Raw genomic sequence first — 23,478 nt, 5'->3', positions numbered from 1 at the left:
AATTTTGATTGGCTGTCACGAGCGAACGCAATGGATAATCAAAAATCCCTGTACATCCTCTGTAGACATGAATGTATAGATGACATCCACCGATTTTCGTGCAAATTGGTGAAAGTTCCTAGGAGGAGATACATTTTAAGGGTTTTGCACATCATTCAAAATGGCGGAGAAGCCAAGATGGCCACAATGACGTCATAGAGTGCGTTGAATCCGGCTTGAGCCAAGGAATTGAAGGACACCTGAAGTTTGAAAATTGGACTTGCTGAAGAAAAGCTGCATGCATAAATGCACCTCCAACTTTGACACGTTGGTGGCGCTAGAGAGGGTGAGGTGTGGACATGAGACTTGGTGAGGAGGGTCAGGGCACTGTCCCGAATGAGTGTGCCATTTTTCATAACTTTGTACCATAAGCTTCTATGGGCTGCCATAGACTACAATGGCAGAGGAATAATAATAAGAAAAGGTAGAAACTTAATGGGTGCCTGCGCAGCTGCGCTGCTTGGCCCCCAATAATAATAAGAAAAGGTACAAGAACAATGGGTGCCAGCGCTTAGCGCTTCGCTGCTTGGCCCCCAATAATAATCCTTCGAGTTTCAATAGGGCCTCGCACCGCCAGTGCTCGGGCCCTAATGATGTGTTGATACTGGTTGATTAGAGGACTAGCAGTGATGGCAACTCACAGGCTCAAAAGGCTATAACTTTTGAATCGAAAGTCGTAGAGCCTCGCAGATGGGCTCATTCGATTCCTCATCAAATTCTACAGTTAGCAGTCCCCTATGCAGGTAAATTTGCTGTACGAGCTTCGGTTTCCGAGATATTTGACAAAAACCAAACAGATATGAAAAATGATGTGGCTCAAACGGCTATAACTTTTGAATCGAAAGTCGTAGAGCCTCGCAGATGGGCTCATTCGATTCCTCATCAAATTCTACAGTTAGCAGTCCCCTATGCAGATAAATTTGCTGTACGAGCTTCCGTTTCCGAGATATTTGACAAAAACCGTACAGATATGAAAAATGATGTGTCAAATGTCCTTGAAATCGGACAAAAACCGTACAGATATGAAAATGATGTGGTTCAAACGGCTATAACTTTTGAATCGAAAGTCGTAGAGCCTCGCAGATGGGCTCATTCGATTCCTCATCAAATTCTACAGTTAGCAGTCCCCTATGCAGATAAATTTGCTGTACGAGCTTCGGTTTCCGAGATATTTGACAAACACCAAACAGATATGAAAAATGATGTGGCTCAAACGGCTATAACTTTTGAATCGAAAGTCGTAGAGCCTCGCAGATGGGCTCATTCGATTCCTCATCAAATTCTACAGTTAGCAGTCCCCTATGCAGATAAATTTGCTGTACGAGCTTCCGTTTCCGAGATATTTGACAAAAACCGTATCATGTTAACTTATCAAAACCACTAGAGGGCGCCTCGCCACGTTACATCTCCCATTGCTTTTATGATGTCATAGTAGACGTTGCTGACGCAGACACTTAAACAGTCAGTGATCCATTCCACCTCATCAGAGTAGCTAGTGACTTCTGGATCTGACACACTGACTTAGAGAAAACAAGTAAGTCCATAATGGGGATAAACTTTAGAGTAAGAATTTTCTACAATTATTCTGTATTCATTCTTTGACAAAAACACCCCCAATTGAAGACAGAATAGAGTACATATTGCTCTCTGAGCTTTGTTTAACCAAGTTGTCATATAAATGATGTGTTGATACTGGTTGATTAGAGGACTAGCAGTGATGGCAACTCACAGGCTCAAAAGGCTATAACTTTTGAATCGAAAGTCGTAGAGCCTCGCAGATGGGCTCATTCGATTCCTCATCAAATTCTACAGTTAGCAGTCCCCTATGCAGGTAAATTTGCTGTACGAGCTTCGGTTTCCGAGATATTTGACAAAAACCAAACAGATAAGAAAAATGATGTGGCTCAAAAGGCTATAACTTTTGAATCGAAAGTCGTAGAGCCTCGCAGATGGGCTCATTCGATTCCTCATCAAATTCTGCAGTCCCCTATGCAGATAAATTTGCTGTACGAGCTTCCGTTTCCGAGATATTTGACAAAAACCGTACAGATATGAAAAATGATGTGTCAAATGTCCTTGAAATCGGACAAAAACCGTACAGATATGAAAATGATGTGGTTCAAACGGCTATAACTTTTGAATCGAAAGTCGTAGAGCCTCGCAGATGGGCTCATTCGATTCCTCATCAAATTCTACAGTTAGCAGTCCCCTATGCAGATAAATTTGCTGTACGAGCTTCCGTTTCCGAGATATTTGACAAAAACCGTATCATGTTAACTTATCAAAACCACTAGAGGGCGCCTCGCCACGTTACATCTCCCATTGCTTTTATGATGTCATAGTAGACGTTGCTGACGCAGACACTTAAACAGTCAGTGATCCATTCCATCTCATCAGAGTAGCTAGTGACTTCTGGATCTGACACACTGACTTAGAGAAAACAAGTAAGTCCATAATGGGGATAAACTTTAGAGTAAGAATTTTCTACAATTATTCTGTATTCATTCTTTGACAAAAACACCCCCAATTGAAGACAGAATAGAGTACATATTGCTCTCTGAGCTTTGTTTAACCAAGTTGTCATATAAATGATGTGTTGATACTGGTTGATTAGAGGACTAGCAGTGATGGCAACTCACAGGCTCAAAAGGCTATAACTTTTGAATCGAAAGTCGTAGAGCCTCGCAGATGGGCTCATTCGATTCCTCATCAAATTCTACAGTTAGCAGTCCCCTATGCAGGTAAATTTGCTGTACGAGCTTCGGTTTCCGAGATATTTGACAAAAACCAAACAGATATGAAAAATGATGTGGCTCAAACGGCTATAACTTTTGAATCGAAAGTCGTAGAGCCTCGCAGATGGGCTCATTCGATTCCTCATCAAATTCTACAGTTAGCAGTCCCCTATGCAGATAAATTTGCTGTACGAGCTTCCGTTTCCGAGATATTTGACAAAAACCGTACAGATATGAAAAATGATGTGTCAAATGTCCTTGAAATCGGACAAAAACCGTACAGATATGAAAATGATGTGGTTCAAACGGCTATAACTTTTGAATCGAAAGTCGTAGAGCCTCGCAGATGGGCTCATTCGATTCCTCATCAAATTCTACAGTTAGCAGTCCCCTATGCAGATAAATTTGCTGTACGAGCTTCCGTTTCCGAGATATTTGACAAAAACCGTATCATGTTAACTTATCAAAACCACTAGAGGGCGCCTCGCCACGTTACATCTCCCATTGCTTTTATGATGTCATAGTAGACGTTGCTGACGCAGACACTTAAACAGTCAGTGATCCATTCCACCTCATCAGAGTAGCTAGTGACTTCTGGATCTGACACACTGACTTAGAGAAAACAAGTAAGTCCATAATGGGGATAAACTTTAGAGTAAGAATTTTCTACAATTATTCTGTATTCATTCTTTGACAAAAACACCCCCAATTGAAGACAGAATAGAGTACATATTGCTCTCTGAGCTTTGTTTAACCAAGTTGTCATATAAATGATGTGTTGATACTGGTTGATTAGAGGACTAGCAGTGATGGCAACTCACAGGCTCAAAAGGCTATAACTTTTGAATCGAAAGTCGTAGAGCCTCGCAGATGGGCTCATTCGATTCCTCATCAAATTCTACAGTTAGCAGTCCCCTATGCAGGTAAATTTGCTGTACGAGCTTCGGTTTCCGAGATATTTGACAAAAACCAAACAGATATGAAAAATGATGTGGCTCAAACGGCTATAACTTTTGAATCGAAAGTCGTAGAGCCTCGCAGATGGGCTCATTCGATTCCTCATCAAATTCTACAGTTAGCAGTCCCCTATGCAGATAAATTTGCTGTACGAGCTTCCGTTTCCGAGATATTTGACAAAAACCGTACAGATATGAAAAATGATGTGTCAAATGTCCTTGAAATTGGACAAAAACCGTACAGATATGAAAATGATGTGGTTCAAACGGCTATAACTTTTGAATCGAAAGTCGTAGAGCCTCGCAGATGGGCTCATTCGATTCCTCATCAAATTCTACAGTTAGCAGTCCCCTATGCAGATAAATTTGCTGTACGAGCTTCCGTTTCCGAGATATTTGACAAAAACCGTATCATGTTAACTTATCAAAACCACTAGAGGGCGCCTCGCCACGTTACATCTCCCATTGCTTTTATGATGTCATAGTAGACGTTGCTGACGCAGACACTTAAACAGTCAGTGATCCATTCCACCTCATCAGAGTAGCTAGTGACTTCTGGATCTGACACACTGACTTAGAGAAAACAAGTAAGTCCATAATGGGGATAAACTTTAGAGTAAGAATTTTCTACAATTATTCTGTATTCATTCTTTGACAAAAACACCCCCAATTGAAGACAGAATAGAGTACATATTGCTCTCTGAGCTTTGTTTAACCAAGTTGTCATATAAATGATGTGTTGATACTGGTTGATTAGAGGACTAGCAGTGATGGCAACTCACAGGCTCAAAAGGCTATAACTTTTGAATCGAAAGTCGTAGAGCCTCGCAGATGGGCTCATTCGATTCCTCATCAAATTCTACAGTTAGCAGTCCCCTATGCAGATAAATTTGCTGTACGAGCTTCCGTTTCCGAGATATTTGACAAAAACCGTATCATGTTAACTTATCAAAACCACTAGAGGGCGCCTCGCCACGTTACATCTCCCATTGCTTTTATGATGTCATAGTAGACGTTTCTGACGCAGACACTTAAACAGTCAGTGATCCATTCCATCTCATCAGAGTAGCTAGTGACTTCTGGATCTGACACACTGACTTAGAGAAAACAAGTAAGTCCATAATGGGGATAAACTTTAGAGTAAGAATTTTCTACAATTATTCTGTATTCATTCTTTGACAAAAACACCCCCAATTGAAGACAGAATAGAGTACATATTGCTCTCTGAGCTTTGTTTAACCAAGTTGTCATATAAATGATGTGTTGATACTGGTTGATTAGAGGACTAGCAGTGATGGCAACTCACAGGCTCAAAAGGCTATAACTTTTGAATCGAAAGTCGTAGAGCCTCGCAGATGGGCTCATTCGATTCCTCATCAAATTCTACAGTTAGCAGTCCCCTGTGCAGATAAATTTGCTGTACGAGCTTCCGTTTCCGAGATATTTGACAAAAACCGTACAGATATGAAAAATGATGTGTCAAATGTCCTTGAAATCGGACAAAAACCGTACAGATATGAAAATGATGTGGTTCAAACGGCTATAACTTTTGAATCGAAAGTCGTAGAGCCTCGCAGATGGGCTCATTCGATTCCTCATCAAATTCTACAGTTAGCAGTCCCCTATGCAGATAAATTTGCTGTACGAGCTTCCGTTTCCGAGATATTTGACAAAAACCGTATCATGTTAACTTATCAAAACCACTAGAGGGCGCCTCGCCACGTTACATCTCCCATTGCTTTTATGATGTCATAGTAGACGTTGCTGACGCAGACACTTAAACAGTCAGTGATCCATTCCACCTCATCAGAGTAGCTAGTGACTTCTGGATCTGACACACTGACTTAGAGAAAACAAGTAAGTCCATAATGGGGATAAACTTTAGAGTAAGAATTTTCTACAATTATTCTGTATTCATTCTTTGACAAAAACACCCCCAATTGAAGACAGAATAGAGTACATATTGCTCTCTGAGCTTTGTTTAACCAAGTTGTCATATAAATGATGTGTTGATACTGGTTGATTAGAGGACTAGCAGTGATGGCAACTCACAGGCTCAAAAGGCTATAACTTTTGAATCGAAAGTCGTAGAGCCTCGCAGATGGGCTCATTCGATTCCTCATCAAATTCTACAGTTAGCAGTCCCCTATGCAGATAAATTTGCTGTACGAGCTTCCGTTTCCGAGATATTTGACAAAAACCGTACAGATATGAAAAATGATGTGTCAAATGTCCTTGAAATCGGACAAAAACCGTACAGATATGAAAATGATGTGGTTCAAACGGCTATAACTTTTGAATCGAAAGTCGTAGAGCCTCGCAGATGGGCTCATTCGATTCCTCATCAAATTCTACAGTTAGCAGTCCCCTATGCAGATAAATTTGCTGTACGAGCTTCGGTTTCCGAGATATTTGACAAACACCAAACAGATATGAAAAATGATGTGGCTCAAACGGCTATAACTTTTGAATCGAAAGTCGTAGAGCCTCGCAGATGGGCTCATTCGATTCCTCATCAAATTCTACAGTTAGCAGTCCCCTATGCAGATAAATTTGCTGTACGAGCTTCCGTTTCCGAGATATTTGACAAAAACCGTATCATGTTAACTTATCAAAACCACTAGAGGGCGCCTCGCCACGTTACATCTCCCATTGCTTTTATGATGTCATAGTAGACGTTGCTGACGCAGACACTTAAACAGTCAGTGATCCATTCCACCTCATCAGAGTAGCTAGTGACTTCTGGATCTGACACACTGACTTAGAGAAAACAAGTAAGTCCATAATGGGGATAAACTTTAGAGTAAGAATTTTCTACAATTATTCTGTATTCATTCTTTGACAAAAACACCCCCAATTGAAGACAGAATAGAGTACATATTGCTCTCTGAGCTTTGTTTAACCAAGTTGTCATATAAATTATGTGTTGATACTGGTTGATTAGAGGACTAGCAGTGATGGCAACTCACAGGCTCAAAAGGCTATAACTTTTGAATCGAAAGTCGTAGAGCCTCGCAGATGGGCTCATTCGATTCCTCATCAAATTCTACAGTTAGCAGTCCCCTATGCAGATAAATTTGCTGTACGAGCTTCCGTTTCCGAGATATTTGACAAAAACCGTACAGATATGAAAAATGATGTGTCAAATGTCCTTGAAATCGGACAAAAACCGTACAGATATGAAAATGATGTGGTTCAAACGGCTATAACTTTTGAATCGAAAGTCGTAGAGCCTCGCAGATGGGCTCATTCGATTCCTCATCAAATTCTACAGTTAGCAGTCCCCTATGCAGATAAATTTGCTGTACGAGCTTCGGTTTCCGAGATATTTGACAAACACCAAACAGATATGAAAAATGATGTGGCTCAAACGGCTATAACTTTTGAATCGAAAGTCGTAGAGCCTCGCAGATGGGCTCATTCGATTCCTCATCAAATTCTACAGTTAGCAGTCCCCTATGCAGATAAATTTGCTGTACGAGCTTCCGTTTCCGAGATATTTGAAAAAAACCGTATCATGTTAACTTATCAAAACCACTAGAGGGCGCCTCGCCACGTTACATCTCCCATTGCTTTTATGATGTCATAGTAGACGTTGCTGACGCAGACACTTAAACAGTCAGTGATCCATTCCACCTCATCAGAGTAGCTAGTGACTTCTGGATCTGACACACTGACTTAGAGAAAACAAGTAAGTCCATAATGGGGATAAACTTTAGAGTAAGAATTTTCTACAATTATTCTGTATTCATTCTTTGACAAAAACACCCCCAATTGAAGACAGAATAGAGTACATATTGCTCTCTGAGCTTTGTTTAACCAAGTTGTCATATAAATGATGTGTTGATACTGGTTGATTAGAGGACTAGCAGTGATGGCTCTGGGTAATATGAGTTCCTGGGTGAACCTCCTCTTCATCAGTGATCTGGTGAATAACCACTTGCTTTATAGGACTTCAGTCAGACTGGGGCAGATTAATATAATAATAATAATAATACTTGATTCTTTTGGTTTCTGTTTGGTAAAGTGTTATCCAGCTAGGCCTACTGTGCTGTGTTGGAAAGTCCTGTATATCTAAATATAGGCCTAATGTGCTGCTAGGTATGGGTCTATTGTGCTGTATTGTAAAGTACTTGTATACAGTAGCTACAGTAGGTATATGACTACTGTTGTATGTTGTAAAGTGCTGTACAGCTAGGTATAGACCTACTGTCCTGTGTTGTAAAGAGCTGTATAGCTACAGTATGCTCGCTGTGATGTGAAGTGGTATCAATCAATCAATCAATCAATCAAAGCTGTATTTGTATAGCGCATTTCATACCCAGAGGCAACACAATGCGCTTTACAGAGAACAAGGGAGGTGGGGATACATCCCATCCCTACATATTCCAGAGGGAAGCAAAAAGTGAGCTGTACAAATTCTTCCCTGACCCCTCTCAACAAGGAAATCGAGCAAGCTCCTGGAGTATGTTTGTCTACCGGCTAAGAACATTTATAAAGCAATAAATTACATTAAATTACATTTTCAGAGTAAGAGAGGCTAAAAACATAATAGGAGAGACATGGCAAACACTGGTGTATGTCTGTGTGTGCGTGAATGTGCCTGGGCCCAGATAGAGGCAGGGGTTGGGGTAGAGAGGGGGTAGGAAAAGGATACGGACCCGGGTTAGGGTGAGGGGAAGGGGGACTGGGCCCAGGTCCAGGCCTAAGCCGGATGTGGACTGATGTGTGTACGTGTGTGTGTGTGTTAACTAAATACTACGACATCCACAGCTGACACGGGGGTATCTATCGGACTCAGGGTGGTGTGCGGGTGACAGTGGGGCATCCACTGGACCTGGTTAGAAGGTAGGAGGGAGAGAGAGAGGCACTAGGGGAGACAGAAAACGGTTAGTAGCATGCTGAGCCTTTGAAGCAACACAGATATCAGAACAGAACAAGCCTGTTTCAGGGCAACCAGCTTCTGTACACAACTTGATATACATAGAGTGCATAGCAGGATATACACCAATGTATACAGAGGATTCACAGGTAGGTTTGAGGCTGCCTTTCTGTGTCTCAAGGTCCTGGCTAGTGATTGTAGGCTAGGCCAAAAAGGTACGTCTTGAGATCTTGCTTGAAGTCCTCCGTTGTTTCGACCCTTCTTAGGCACTCCGGCAGGGAGTTCCAGAAGTTGGGGGCATAGAAACTAAAAGCTGCCTCTCCGTGTTTCTTGGTCCTGGCTTTTGGGACTGTTACGAGTTCAGTACCTGAGGATCTGAGTGGTCTGTTGGGCATGTACCTGACAAGCATGTCTGAAATGTTTTCTGGTGCGTGACTGTGGAGAGATTTATAGACTAGTAATAGTATTTTAAAGTCTATTCTAGAGTTGACAGGTAACCATGGTAGTGATTTTAAGGCTGGTGTGATGTGTGCCCTTCATCTAGTCTTAGTGAGGACTCGTCCTGCAGCATTCTGTATCATTTGTAGCTTAGAGATTGCTTTCTTTGGTAGGCCTTATAGTAGAGCATTGCAGTAGTCCAGCCTGCTTGTGATGAAAGTATGCATTAGTCTTTCGGTGTCATCCTGAGAGAGAAAGGGTTGCACCATGGCAATGTTCCTTAAGTGGTAAAAAGATGTCTTTGTAATATTCATGATGTGGTTTTCGAAATTAAGATCTGAGTCAAGTATGACACCTGGGTTTTTAGCCTGGCATTTGGTGTCAATTTCCAGAGTTTTTAAATGTGCAGATAGTTTCTCTCTTTCAGCTTTTTCTCCAATGATCAGTTCTTCTGTTTTGTCCTGGTTTAGTTGGAGGAAATTATGTGACATCCATACATTTATATCCGTAATACACTTGACAAGGCAGTCAATCAAGCTGTAGTTACTGGGTGTTACAGAAATATAGAGTTGGGTATCATCTGCGTAGCTATGGTAGCTAATGTTGTGCCTCCTGATGACACTGCCAAGGGGCACCATGTACAGGCTGAAGAGTAGAGGTCCTAGGATCGATCCTTGGGGCACCCCACAGGTCATAGGGATCTTTCCTGAGCTATGGTCACCGAGTGCAACGAAGAAATCACGACCGGTTAGATAGGTCCTAAGCCAATAAAGGACTGGACCGGAGAGGCCAACCCACTTCTCCAGTCTTTTGATGAGGATTGCATAATCTACAGTATCAAAGGCTGCACTCAGGTCCAGGAGGATGAGAACAGAGAGCTCTTTGGAGTCAGCATTAATTCTGAGGTCATTTACAACTTTGACTAATGCCGTCTCTGTGCTATGATGGGCGCGAAAGCCGGACTGGAAAAGGTCAAGGGTAGAACTTGTAGCTAGGAAATCATTAATCTGTTTGAAAATCATTAATCTGTTTGAAAACAATCGTTTCCAGAATTTTACTCAAAAAGGGAAGGTTGGAGATTGGTCTAAAATTGCTAAGAACTGAAGTGTCTAAGTTGTTTTTCTTCAGCACGGGTCTCACCAAAGCAGTTTTAAGCATGGGTGGGAAGACACCTGTAGATAGGGAGTCATTAACAATGGCTAAAATGTCATAGGATACAGAGTCAAAAATTATTTTGAAAAAATCAGTGGGGATGGGATCCAGCAGGCTTGTGGAGGATTTGAGTTTGGATACTACTTTTCTCAACATTTCTGTGTCCACCAGTGTAAACAAGCTCATATGTCCATTACATGGAGGAAGAGGATCTGTGAACAGGATGCATGGCCTTTCCTGGGTGACTTTCCTCCTAATATTCATAATCTTATCTCTGAAGTAAGCTGCAAATTCCTCACATTTGGAGGTAGAGAGCAGGTTTTCTGGTGTTTTTACGGCAGGGTTTATTAGGCTATCAATTGTTGAGAAGAGCACTCTTGAATTATTGCGGTTGATAGATATGAATTTTGAGAAGTGGTCTTTCCTTGCATTTCTTATTGCTTTATCAAAGGCAGCGAGATGTTCTTTGAGAATATCATGGTGGACCTGTAGCTTGGTCTTTCTCCATATACGCTCAGATCTTCTGCAGGTTCTCTTTAGTTGATTTGTTTCCTCATTGCGCCATGGAGCTTTATGATTGGCTGTGATCTTTTTCAGTTTAATAGGTGCTACAGAATCCAAGGCTGCCCCTACTCTGGTGTTAAAGGCGGATGCTAAGTCTTCAATAGTGCCTGACGGCCCCACCTCTGGAGTTGATAAATTGTTTGTGATCATTATTTCTCTAAAACTATCGGATACTGCGGAGGTAAGATAACGTTTCTTGATAAAGCGCTAGTACTACTTTTGACTTTAGGAACCAATGCAGTGAAGAAGATACAGAGATGGTCAGAGAGAGTGAGGTCACTAACAGAGGAGACAGTGATAGTCAGGCCCTTAGTAATCACTAGATCAAGGGTGTGATAATTTGTATGGATGATGGACTGTTAAGGCTAGTTAGCTACGGGGCTCAAGTGCACGACACAGGAGGCAGGAAGCTCCTTGCCCAGCAGGGCGTTTATTGCTGGAGCTGGGAGGGAAGGTAGTGCCCGGATGGCTCAGGTTGGGAGCCTGGCAGGCTGGAGGTTGAGGCCGGTTGGAGCAGCTGCAGTGGGTGGCGGGCAGAGTGATGGGCAGGCAAGCCGGATCACAGCACACCTGGTCGTTCTGTAGGGAACACGGAGAGACGAGTAAGCCTTGGGGTGCGGTGGTCCAGAGAGCACACAAACACACATATATATAAGCAGAAATACTTTGTTTAACAACTACTATACTTGCCAGGCGTTTCTTAGGGAAGATCTGGCGATGAATGGCTGGAGAAACCGGCTTCTTGTAGGTAGAAGGGGTTCATGTGAAGGTGGCAGCAGGTGTGCAGTGATCCGGCCATAAGCTCATTCGCCCATCAGCTCAACTCATTTCAGCTGTCGTTGGAGCGCCCTCAGTGCCCGTGCCGAGCTGCAGGGGGCGGGTGAGGTAGGCACAGAGGTGGAGGGTTGTGGAGAGGCGGAGGAGGGGGGCGTGTGTGGAGGTGAAACCGTAACAATGGACAGGAGTTCTGAATATTCGGTAGAGAAGGCAGGGCATTGTTTAGGAGGCCTATACACTGTTACTGCCAGAACTGGGGGCTGGCATTTTAAGAACATAGCGTGGTATTCAAAAGAGGTAAAATCATCAAAGGAGATGATCCTGCAGCTGAGGGCATCTGTATATAACATAGGTATTTTAGGAGCACTGTACTGTATCGTATTGATAGCAGTAGCCAGTGCACTGTGGCATCTTGTAAAACTGAAGTTACTATGTGTAGGAGTACTGTACATGATAGCAGTAGCCAGTGCACTGTGACATATTGTAGCCTACCTTTTAGCCATATTATCATCATATTGCTCAAATGTAACATGCTCCATCAAATTAATAGCCAAGTTGAAATGAAATAAGACCTATTAGGGGACTGAGGGTATGCAGTGTATGCTGCCCGTGACAGAAATCATCAGCATTAGCCTACTATGTTCCCTGTACGCTCCAGATAGCCCACTTCACCATCTATGTTCAAGGGAGCCAAAGCGTAAAACTACGCTCTCTACTGGTTGGGTTCACACAACCGCCCCATCTTTTGCATAGGTAGAAAAACTTGAAATAATTATAAATCGATATCAATGGATTGACAAAGCCATAAACAAGGCTACTAACAATATCAAATTCCGCCGCAATAATGTGCGGTTTCTCAAAGGTACTTTTTATTTCTTTAATTTAGGTCTACGTTGTAGTTATTTTACAGAGAGAACTACAACGATCCCTCTATTGTATTTTAGATTGCTATTCTTGCACTTTGCCTTCAGCACTAGATTATGCTCTTACCCTACTAACACACGCAGGTTGCGCAAATGTTCTACATACGGCCGCTATAGGTGACGATTCATCTGCGCCGCGTGCGGAAATTACGCAGCCATTTACGGAAACGCGAGATCTGCCGATTAGTAGCCGCTACTTTAGAACGACACGTCATTCAGAAGTTGCGGCCGCGTGCAAAGAACGCACGTGATCACGTGGGCAGGAACTTCCGTTATAAACTCACTTGGCTGACACTAGATTTACAGGTATTTATATGACTTGGTCTGCACGTCTTTTTCGCAAGGTCACTTACTTACTAAACCCTGACCACTGGCTATATTTAGCATTTGCAGTACCACTGGCTATATTTAGCATTTACCAGTACAAAAACTAATTCATGCTATATGGGGATATAGCAGCAAGCATTATGATACAAACCAATATAAGACTGAACACCATTAACAGTTAAGAACATTTTATTACACAAAGTACATTGCAAAACAAATTAAAAGTATACATATTTACAAGGATGAGGTTTACGGTCTGTCACATTACGCATAGCCAGAAAAGCAAAAAAAAGCATGTACAAGCTCTGGCTAGCAACCCATTATCTGACAATTGCAAAAGTTCTAAAAACAAAAATGAAACAGTGCGCATTCTGTGGCAGGCAGACCGGGAACAGACCGTTGTATCCCACAAAAAAAATGTTAAAAGTTACAAAAACTATTTACAAAAAAGGCATCCATCCTGGCAGGCTGGAAAGGCAGGTTTAGGGAGACGGGCTGGGGGTCACCCACATCTGAATCGAGGGTCTGGGCAGAAGAGGTCATCCTCATCTGAATACTCCACTGTGGTCAGGGCTGGAGCTGCGGTCAGGGGCTGGGCTGGTCAGCTGGGCTGGAGCAGATGCCTAAGGACATAATGAAATGGCTGTAAAAGCAAGTCGCATACGTTCATTGGAAGCGTGCCATGTCACTGGATACGAGAAAATTAACTGCCTGACATCACATACCTTTTTGCATCGAGCAGGGGCATGTTTCAGCATCTCCTGCAGCTGGACAGACACCTCCGTCACAGTGGTGCTTGGCTTACAGGCCATAACTGCACCTTTTAACCAAAAAGGGAATGGTTTCAATGCACATGGCATGAAGCAAAGACAATGTATTATTTTGCGAAAATATGAACAATACCTTACGTAATTTGACATTGTAGATGGTCATATTCTTCAGAGGCTTCTTCCGCCTCTTCCCATGGACGCTGTAGACACACCACACTCTGTGTATGGCAATGGCTGACAGCACCCGCCGGACCACATCTGGCAGATCTTTGCCGCCAATGGAACTCGGATATCGTGTCTGCAAAACATAAAGACAATCATTTACTTTTACATTTCCTTAACACTTCCCTGCAAAAATAAGGAACAGAGTTCTGCCCTGAAGTTACTCACCATCTTCCTTTGATGATCCTTGTCCTTCAGCTGCTCCTCCAAGACCAGCAGCTCCTCCTCCGTTTTAGCAGGGTGCAGGTCATCCAGTACTGCTCCCCGATAGCTGTCTGCAGACTCGCCGGACAGTCTCTGCTCCAGCCTCTGCTCCAGCCTCATCATTGTCTGTGCCATCTCCCTCAGACTCTGCATGACGCTGGAGAACTGCTGACACATCATCCTCTGGAAGTCTGGATATTAAACACAGATGTGGCTATAAGTAATTGTACGGTCCCATAATGGATATTCAACTCAAAGTATATCCCTACATGCAGCATGAAGTAGTTCACAAAATTCAGCATAATACCAGCATCTGCAGAGCTTGATGGCAACACTGCTGGAGCTGTTGGTCTCACAGGCGATGGCATCAGAGAACTACCTGAAAACCAGAGGATAAAGGGATGAGCAGGAAACTATGGTGCTGGCGGCGTGGTGATTCTGGCATAAGGGGAAGAATCAACTCGACATGAGACATGTCAGACCCTGACCTGGTCTGGCCGGGGTGCTAATCGCTGATGCATGCTGCTCGTGCCTGGACGTCTGAAGGGCCTGGGCTCACAGTGCCTTGGCTCAAAGGACCCGGGCGATGAACATCTACTGCCGAGTAGTGAGATGTGAGATGAGCGAATTAGTGAACTGAGTACATGAGTCTTCAGAAAGTCCTGAGTTAACTGTCAGTGTGCAAATATGCATAGACATTTCACCAACACAAACATGCATGGATACCTGCATTGATAACTGGCAGAGCAGGCCTTCCGGCTCTGGCACCTGGCATAGCTGGTCTGGTCTGAGTTCTGCCGACCGGCTGCCTGGGCACTGGAACATATAGTAGAGGTAAATTAGCTCAGATTAGTCAACTCAAGTAGTACTCTTTTGGGACTGTTGAATGCACTTTATTATATTACCTTCGTCACTGGAGTCATAGCGCGTGTTGCGCTGTTTCTTCCTTGTGTCTTGGGAGTTAATCCATTGATGACTGCTGCTCAAACACCTTCGCCAAGGCACTGGCTTCTTCATAATGCTCTGTGTGTTCCTCAGCAGAGAAAGAGGTTGTCATGGCTCCTCTTGATGTGCTTGTGGAGGTAGATCTGGGAGGTATAGGAGAATGGGCACTCAGAGCAGGAGAACACCCAAGTCTTGCACAACTCTAACATCACAGCTAGGAGAGCGAATGAGAGAGACCATTAAAAAGGATTATCTCACCTGTAGTACAAGTTCAAATATAGAGTGATTATACGTCATTGTAAATGAGAGCTTACTCTCAATTGATTCACGAGGTTAAATAAAGATTGAATGAATATGTAGCTAGTGGGGGGTTACAACCATACAACTGTGGAGAGAGAATGAGACACTTGGTTCCCTCCTCTACTGGTGTTCATGGCCATGGCCACACACCTGGAATACTCCAACCCTGATTTAAAGGCATAAAAGTGGGGAACACATTCTTGAGACGGTTCCTAAAACTGGAGGGAAAAAAAACGGGAAAATGATCTTCCCTCTCCTCATCACTCACTTCTGCATGGGGCTGAGCTCTACCCTGTCAGCAGTGGCAATACATGGGATAGCGGCTCAGCACACAGGAGAACTGCACAGAGAGGAAGGAGGGGGGGAGAAAACCAACAACAAAAAAGGCAAGAAGGGTTAATAACTGAGCGAATCTTGCAAGTTTGCACTACAGGGAAGCAATTGCTCAATTTCCCTGATATTGTGGCGTCACTGGCGTCAGTGATGCGTCTTATGAATCTCACATGTCTACCGCTAACATTAACTCAATATCAATATTCCCATTTGTTTATCCCGTCTATGGAAACGTATGTGCATTTGTACTTATGTGTGCCTGCCTATATTGATGATCAGGTGTTTCTCCACCTAAGGGCTGGCCAGACAGAACCATCAGAGACCATTGGGCTGAGCTGAGGAGAGAGCGACATGTTAGAGTGTATGTGTGCATAATTATGTATATGGTGCTCTTCTGTTAATACTCATGAGGGCATTCAACTGAACAAGACTCACAGAGCCTGTGGTGCTGTCCCAGGACTGCCCCTGGCCACGCCTGTCCCCGTCTTAGCGCCTCTTCCTGTCCCGCTCACCTGCTTCTTGCTCAGTTCAAACAAGAACTGGGAGGTTGGCAACTGAGAGCATGGGAGGGGAGAGAGGGAGAGAGAGAGAGAGAGAGAGAGAGAGAGTGGGTGGGTGACCCTCTCGTTGGCTGACATGCACACTCCACAGGACCACGTGATTTCTGACACGTTTAGAGGAACAGGGCAACATGTCTACCACCCTTCACACTCAGTAATTAAATAGATTTTGCAAGACACTATATTAGTAGTCCACATCATGAGTACCTATTATGCAAAATTTGGATTTGTATGTGAGTGAAAACGTAGTACACAATTCTTTACCCGTTTGACAGCATGAGCAATCATTTCAACAGTTAAGAGTAACATGAAATCACATCCCAAAACCAAGTTGGCTGCTGTAACCAAAAAAGCCAAGGTGGCTGCTATAACAAATCCTGCTAGCTAGCCTAGCTCCCTTGTTGGGGCTTCTAGTATTCTGTTAAAGTTAACTTCGTAAAAATGAATGCCTAAAAACAAACACATACTAACGGTGTCGTGGGTTAATGCGAAATCAATGAGTAAGCTAATTATCGCATTTTATTCCAAGCGATGAAACAGTACGAACGTGCAGGAGCTCGCGCGAGCCTGCTAGACTTGAGAAGACTCCACCATTGCCCGTAATTAGGAAACAATGGCCCACAACAACACTTCATAAAAGTTATAGTGTACACAACTGAAATATGCTCACGTTGCCAAGCCAACATTATAATTTAAGCTACAATTACACAAAAGCGAAAGTTATAACAATAATTGCGACAGAGTAATTTTACGTAGGCTACTTAGCTAGCCATGATGTACAGAAAAAGGCTAATCACGTTAGCTGGCTAGCTAGTTAGCTAACATTGGAAAGAGAGCATCTCCATATAGATAATCATTACAAAAGGGTAGCTTGCACATAACGTTGGTGTTTTATCTGGGACGATACCAAAATACATAGCTAGCTATGTATAAATTGAAATTGAGATACTTACAGGATCTGTGTTGTCGCGGGGACAAAGACGTGTTGGTCTTTCTCAATCGTTTGTTTCGAACGGAAGTCGTCATTTTCTTCTTCTTCGCTGGGTTTAGTGGCGGATCGCAAACAACTTTAATGTGCATACAGCCACCTACTGTACCAGAGTGTGTAACTTGTTTGTCTAGTTCTTCAATTGTGTCACCTAAGAAAGTAGCCCAATGCCTTGCATTCTACGTTCACTGCTCAGTATTCATTGCTCACATTTAGGTTGCAAAATTAGGACTTTATTCATAGGCAGATTTTTTATCATTATTTTTATTAGGCCTAGACTGCAAATCTTTAGTGTTAATATTAACTGTAAATGAGAAATTACACACAAAACAGACATGCAGGATTTCTCCTCATTATTACAATTCTGTAACTGTATGACTTCAAAATTTATTTTAAAACCTAAGTAATTTACAAATGTTCTGACCCACTGTGACACATTTCCAATAAAGTCAGATTGGGACTGTGATGTAACCACATTGTCACGTTATTTAATTACATCGTAGTTACGGATTTAAGCAGCAGTGGCGGCTACGTTCCCTTACAGTGTCCTTGAGGACGGCTATTTTGGTTATTTTGCGACTGAAAAGGCAAGTGTCAGCTAGGTGTCAGCTAGGTCCGCTGCTGGTACCGTCGCAAAGTTACCACAATTACACCAATGTGTCCCGTCAGTTTTAACGTACTGTGTTAGTAGGGTAGTCACTTGTTTTAGAAAGGAGATGCACTTGTGAGTTCTGGCAAGTAGCCTAGTAGGCAAGTAGCCTACATTGGCTTTTCCTATGTTAAATGCAATTTTTGTTAGTTGCTTTGGATAAACGCGTCTGCTAAATTACTGTAATACAATGAGATCTAGGCTACTACGGATCCGGGCATCTGTCGCGTTTTGAGAACATCACTGGAGAGTGCAGCTGATCAGAGCACTATGTTGGTGTGCTTCGTAAACATGAGTCAATTGCTCTTGAATTATCTGTATGCCGAGATGAATCCAGTGATGTCCACCTCTTGAAATTTGGTCGAATTTACTGACCGCTAGATCAGTGAAACCCGGGGCTGCCAAGTCTCAGACACACGCATTGCAGCCTATTCTCACGCTCACTCGCCACGCTTCACAATTCTCACTAGGAGAAATGACCAACCTCAAAATAGCCTACTACCAATTCAATGGCTATGGGACTCTTTTTTTTTTATTACTTGAACGAACGCTAATCTCGCCTCTGGGTCGTCCTTCGCGCTCAAAGAACGCTACCCAAATCTACCTATCGGGGAGGAGAGAGGGAGCCGTCCCGGTGGGGGGAGAGGGGGGTTGGTGCTTGTGACTACACTAAGTGAACGCTTTGCTTAGCAACCACTCGCAGCAACCTCGCCTTTTTATTAATTACACCCGTGTTTACCTAATGTAGATATCCTATTTCAAAAATGCACTCATCAGTCCGACTCCAACACTTCCACACCCCTATCAAGACCACTAGAGGGCGCCTCGCCACGTTACATCTCCCATTGCTTTTATGATGTCATAGTAGACGTTGCTGACGCAGACACTTAAACAGTCAGTGATCCATTCCACCTCATCAGAGTAGCTAGTGACTTCTGGATTTGACACACTGACTTAGAGAAAACAAGTAAGTCCATAATGGGGATAAACTTTAGAGTAAGAATTTTCTACAATTATTCTGTATTCATTCTTTGACAAAAACACCCCCAATTTAAGACAGAATAGAGTACATATTGCTCTCTGAGCTTTGTTTAACCAATTTGTCATATAAATTATGTGTTGATACTGGTTGATTAGAGGACTAGCAGTGATGGCTCTGGGTAATATGAGATCCTGGGTGAACCTCCTCTTCATCAGTGATCTGGTGAATAACCAGTTGCTTTATAGGACTTCAGTCAGACTGGGGCAGATAAATATAATAATAATAATAATAATAATAATACTTGATTCTTTTGGTAAAGTGTTATCCAGCTAGGCCTACCGTGCTGTGTTGGAAAGTCCTGTATATCTAAATATAGGCCTAATGTGCTGCTAGGTATAGGTCTATTGTGCTGTATTGTAAAGTACTTGTATACAGTAGCTACAGTAGGTATATGACTACTGTTGTATGTTGTAAAGTGCTGTACAGCTAGGTATAGACCTACTGTCCTGTGTTGTAAAGAGCTGTATAGCTACAGTATGCTCGCTGTGATATGAAGTGGTATCAATCAAATCAATCAAAGCTGTATTTGTATAGCGCATTTCATACCCAGTGTTAGGGTTTTGATGGAGGACCCAAGAGCAGACACGATTGGGGTGAAAGCCCGTAGGCACGTTTATTGAGATCCGGGGAGAGGCAGGCAGTAACGTGGTCCGTAGACAGGCGTGGGTCAGGCGGGGACGTGGTAGTCGTACAGGCGATGGTCAGGCAGGAGCGTGGTAGTCGTACAGGCGATGGTCAGGCAGGAGCGGGGTTGTCGTACAGGCGTGGGTCAGGCAGGAGCAGGGTTGTCGTACAGGCGTGGGTCAGGCAGGAGCGGGGTAATCGTACAGGTGTGGGTCAGGCAGGAGCAGGGTAATCGTACAGGCGTGGGTCAGGCAGGAACTGGATACTGGGAAGACAGGGAGAACAGGGTAAGGCAAGGTTCAAAAACAGACGAGGCAGGGAGCTAGAGACGTGTACCCACTAGTTTGGTTGGTCAACGATCTGGCACAGAGGGCTCAATCAATCAATCAAAGCTTTATTTATATAGCGCATTTCATACCCAGAGGCAACACAATGCGCTTTACAGAGAACAAGGGAGGTGGGCATACGAACCACTCTCTACATATTCCAGAGGGAAGCAAAAAAACAGTAATCACCCGGGGGCCAGATAAGTGAGCTGTAAAAATTCTTCCCTGACCCCTCTCAACAAGGCGATCGAGCAAGCTCCAGGAGTATGTTTGTCTACCGGCTAAGAACATTTATGAAGCAATACATTGCATTGAATTACATTTCAGAGTGAGAGAGGCTAAAAACATCATAGGGGAGAGAATATTCTACGGACATGCTACATCATCCACAATAGACACAGAGGGTATCTATCGGACTTCGTGAGGTCTGCTGGTGACAGTGGGGCATAGGAGGCATTAGAAGATAGGAGGGAGAGAGAGAGGCACCAGGGAGAGGGAAGGCAGAGCAGGGTTAGTAGCACATAGAGTCATTCAGACCACACAGATATTGAAACAGGCGACCTGGGGCAGGCTCCTGGAATATATTTGTCTAATGGCTAAGAACATTTAAAGAACCATAAATAATAGTAAATTAAGTTTAAATTAAGTTTTCGGAGCAAGAAAGGCTAAGAGCAAGAAAGGCTAAGAGCATCAGGTCCAGGCCAAAGCCGGATGTGGACTGATGTGTGTCTTGTGTGTACATGTGTGTGTGTGTACTAAATACTACGATATCCACAGCTCCGCAGCTGACACTGGACCTGGTTAGAGGATAGGAGGGAGAGAGAGAGACACTAGGGGAGACAGAAAAACGGTTAGTAGCACACTGAGCCATTGAAGCAACACAACAGTCAGAACAAGCCTGTTTCAGGATAACCAGCTTCTGTACACTACTTGATATACATACATTGCATAGCAGGACAAGTATCAATGTATACAGAGGGTTCACAGGTAGGTTTGAGGCTGCCTTTCTGAATCTCAGGGTCTTAGCTAGTGATTGTAGGCTAGGTCGAAAAGGTACGTCTTGAGGTCTCGCTTGAAGACCTCCGTTGTTTCAGCCCTTCTTAGGCACTCCGGTAGGGTGTTCCAGAGGTTGGGGGCATAGAAACTAAAAGCTGCCTCTCCATGTTTCTTGGTCCTGGCTTTTGGAACTGTTAAAAGTTCAGTGCCTGAGGATCTAAGTGGTCTGTTTGGCATGTACTTAACAAGCATGTCTGAAATATATTCTGGTGAGTGACTGTGGAGAGATTTATAGACTAGTAATAGTATTTTAAAGTCTATTCTAGAGTTGACTGGTAACCAGTGTAGTGATTTTAGCGCTGGTGTGATGTGTGCCCTTCGTCTAGTCTTAGTGAGGACTCTTGCTGCAGCATTCTGTATTATTTGTAGCTTAGAGATTGCTTTCTTTGGTAGGCCTGATAGTAGAGCATTGCAGTAGTCCAGCCTGCTTGTGATGAAAGCATGCATTAATCTTTCGGTGTCAGCCTGAGAGAGAAAGGGTTGCACCTTGGCAATGTTCCTTAGGTGGTAAAAGGATGTCTTTGTAATATTCTTGATGTGGTTTTCGAAGTTAAGATCTGAGTCAAGTATGACACCTAAGTTTTTAGCCTGGCAATTGGTGTCAATTTCCAGAGTTTTTAGGTGTGCAGCTAGTTTCTCTCTTTCAGCTTTTTCTCCAATGATCAGTACTTCTGTTTTGTCCTGGTTTAGTTGGAGGAAATTATGTGACATCCATACATTTATATCTATAATACACTTGACAAGGCAGTCAACCAAACTGTAGTTACTGGGTGTTACGGAAATATAAAGTTGAGTATCATCTGCGTAGCTATGGTAGCTAATATTGTGCCTCCTGATGACACTGCCAAGGGGCAGCATGTACAGGCTGAAGAGTAGAGGTCCTAGGATCGATCCTTGGGGCACCCCACAGGTCATAGGGATCTTTCTTGAGCTATATTCACCGAGGGCAACGAAGAAATCACGACCGGTTAGATAGGTCTTAAGCCAATTTAGGACTGGACCAGAGAGGCCAACCCACTTTTCCAGTCTTTCGATGAGGATTGCATGATCTATAGTATCAAAGGCTGCACTCAGGTCCAGGAGGACAAGAACAGAAAGCTCTTTGGAGTCAGCATTAATTCTGAGGTCATTTACAACTTTGACTAATGCCGTCTCTGTGCTATGGTGGGCACGGAAGCCGGACTGGAAAAGGTCAAGGATACAACTTGTAGCTAGGAAATCATTAATCTGTGCGAAAACAATTTTTTCCAGAATTTTACTCAAAAATGGAAGGTTGGAGATTGGTCTAAAATTGCTAAAAACTGAAGTGTCTAAGTTGTTTTTCTTTAGTACGGGTCTCACCAGAGCAGTTTTAAGTATTGGTGGGAAGACACCTGTAGATAGGGAGTCATTAACAATGGATAAAATGTCATAGGATACAGAGTCAAAAATAGTTTTGAAAAAATCGGTGGGGATGGGATCCAGCAGGCATGTGGAGGTTTTGAGTTTGGATACTACTTTTCTCAACGTTTCTGTGTCCATCAGTGTAAACAGGCTCATATGTCCATTACATGGAGGGAGAGGATCTGTGAACGGGATGCATGGCCTTTCCTGAGTGATATTCCTTCTAATATTCATAATCTTATCTCTGAAGTAAGCTGCAAATTCCTCACATTTGGAGGTAGAGAGCAGGTTATCAGGTGTTTTTACGGCAGGGTTTATTAGGCTATCGATTGTTGAGAAGAGCACTCTTGAATTATTTCGGTTGATAGATATCAATTTTGAGAAGTGGTCTTTCCTTGCATTTCTTATTGCTTTATTAAAAGCAGAGAGATGATCTTTGAGAATATCATGGTGGACCTGTAACTTGGTTTTTCGCCATATACGCTCAGAACTTCTGCAGGTTCTCTTTAGTTGATATGTTTCCTTATTTCGCCATGGGGCTTTATTATTGGTTGTGATCCTTTTCAGTTTAATAGGTGCTACAGAATCCAAGGCTGCCCTTACTCTGATGTTAAAGGTGGTTGCCAGGTCTTCAATAGTTCCTAATGGCCCCACTTCTGGAGTTGATAAATAGTTTGTGGTCATTATTTCTCTAAAACTATCGGCTACTGCGGAGGTAAGATAACGTTTCTTTATAAAGCGCTCAGTATTATTTTTGACTTTAGGAACTAATGCAGTGAAGAAGATACAGAAATGGTCGGACAGGGCGAGGTCGCTAATAGAGGAAACAGTGATAGTCAGGCCCTTAGTAATCACTAGATCAAGGGTGTGGCCACGGTTGTGAGTTGGCTCAGAGATATGTTGGGTAAAATCCATGGAGTTTAGGAGGTTGATAAAGTCCCTAGCTTTCGAGTCCGCCTCAGTGTCTACGTGTATGTTGAAATCTCCAATGATGATAATCTTATCATAATTTGTATGGATGATGGACAGGAGTTCTGAAAATTCTGTAGAGAAGGCAAGGCATTGTTTGGGAGGCCTATACACGGTTACTGCCAGAACTGGGGGCTGGCATTTTAGGACAATAGCGTGGTATTCAAAAGAGGCAAAATCATCAAAGGAGATGGTCCTGCAGCTGAGGGCATCTTTAGCTATGGTGGCTGTTCCTCCACCTTTTTTCCAACTTCTGATAGATTGAAAAAAGCTGTAGTTAGGGGGAGAGGCTTCAATGAGGGCTGCTGATCCAT

Source organism: Borostomias antarcticus, assembly GCF_949987555.1.
Source record: "Borostomias antarcticus genome assembly, contig: scaffold_41, whole genome shotgun sequence".
NCBI lineage: Eukaryota > Metazoa > Chordata > Actinopteri > Stomiiformes > Stomiidae > Borostomias > Borostomias antarcticus.
The sequence above is the reverse complement of the archived record's forward strand: the minus strand, read 5'-3'. Positions refer to the sequence as shown.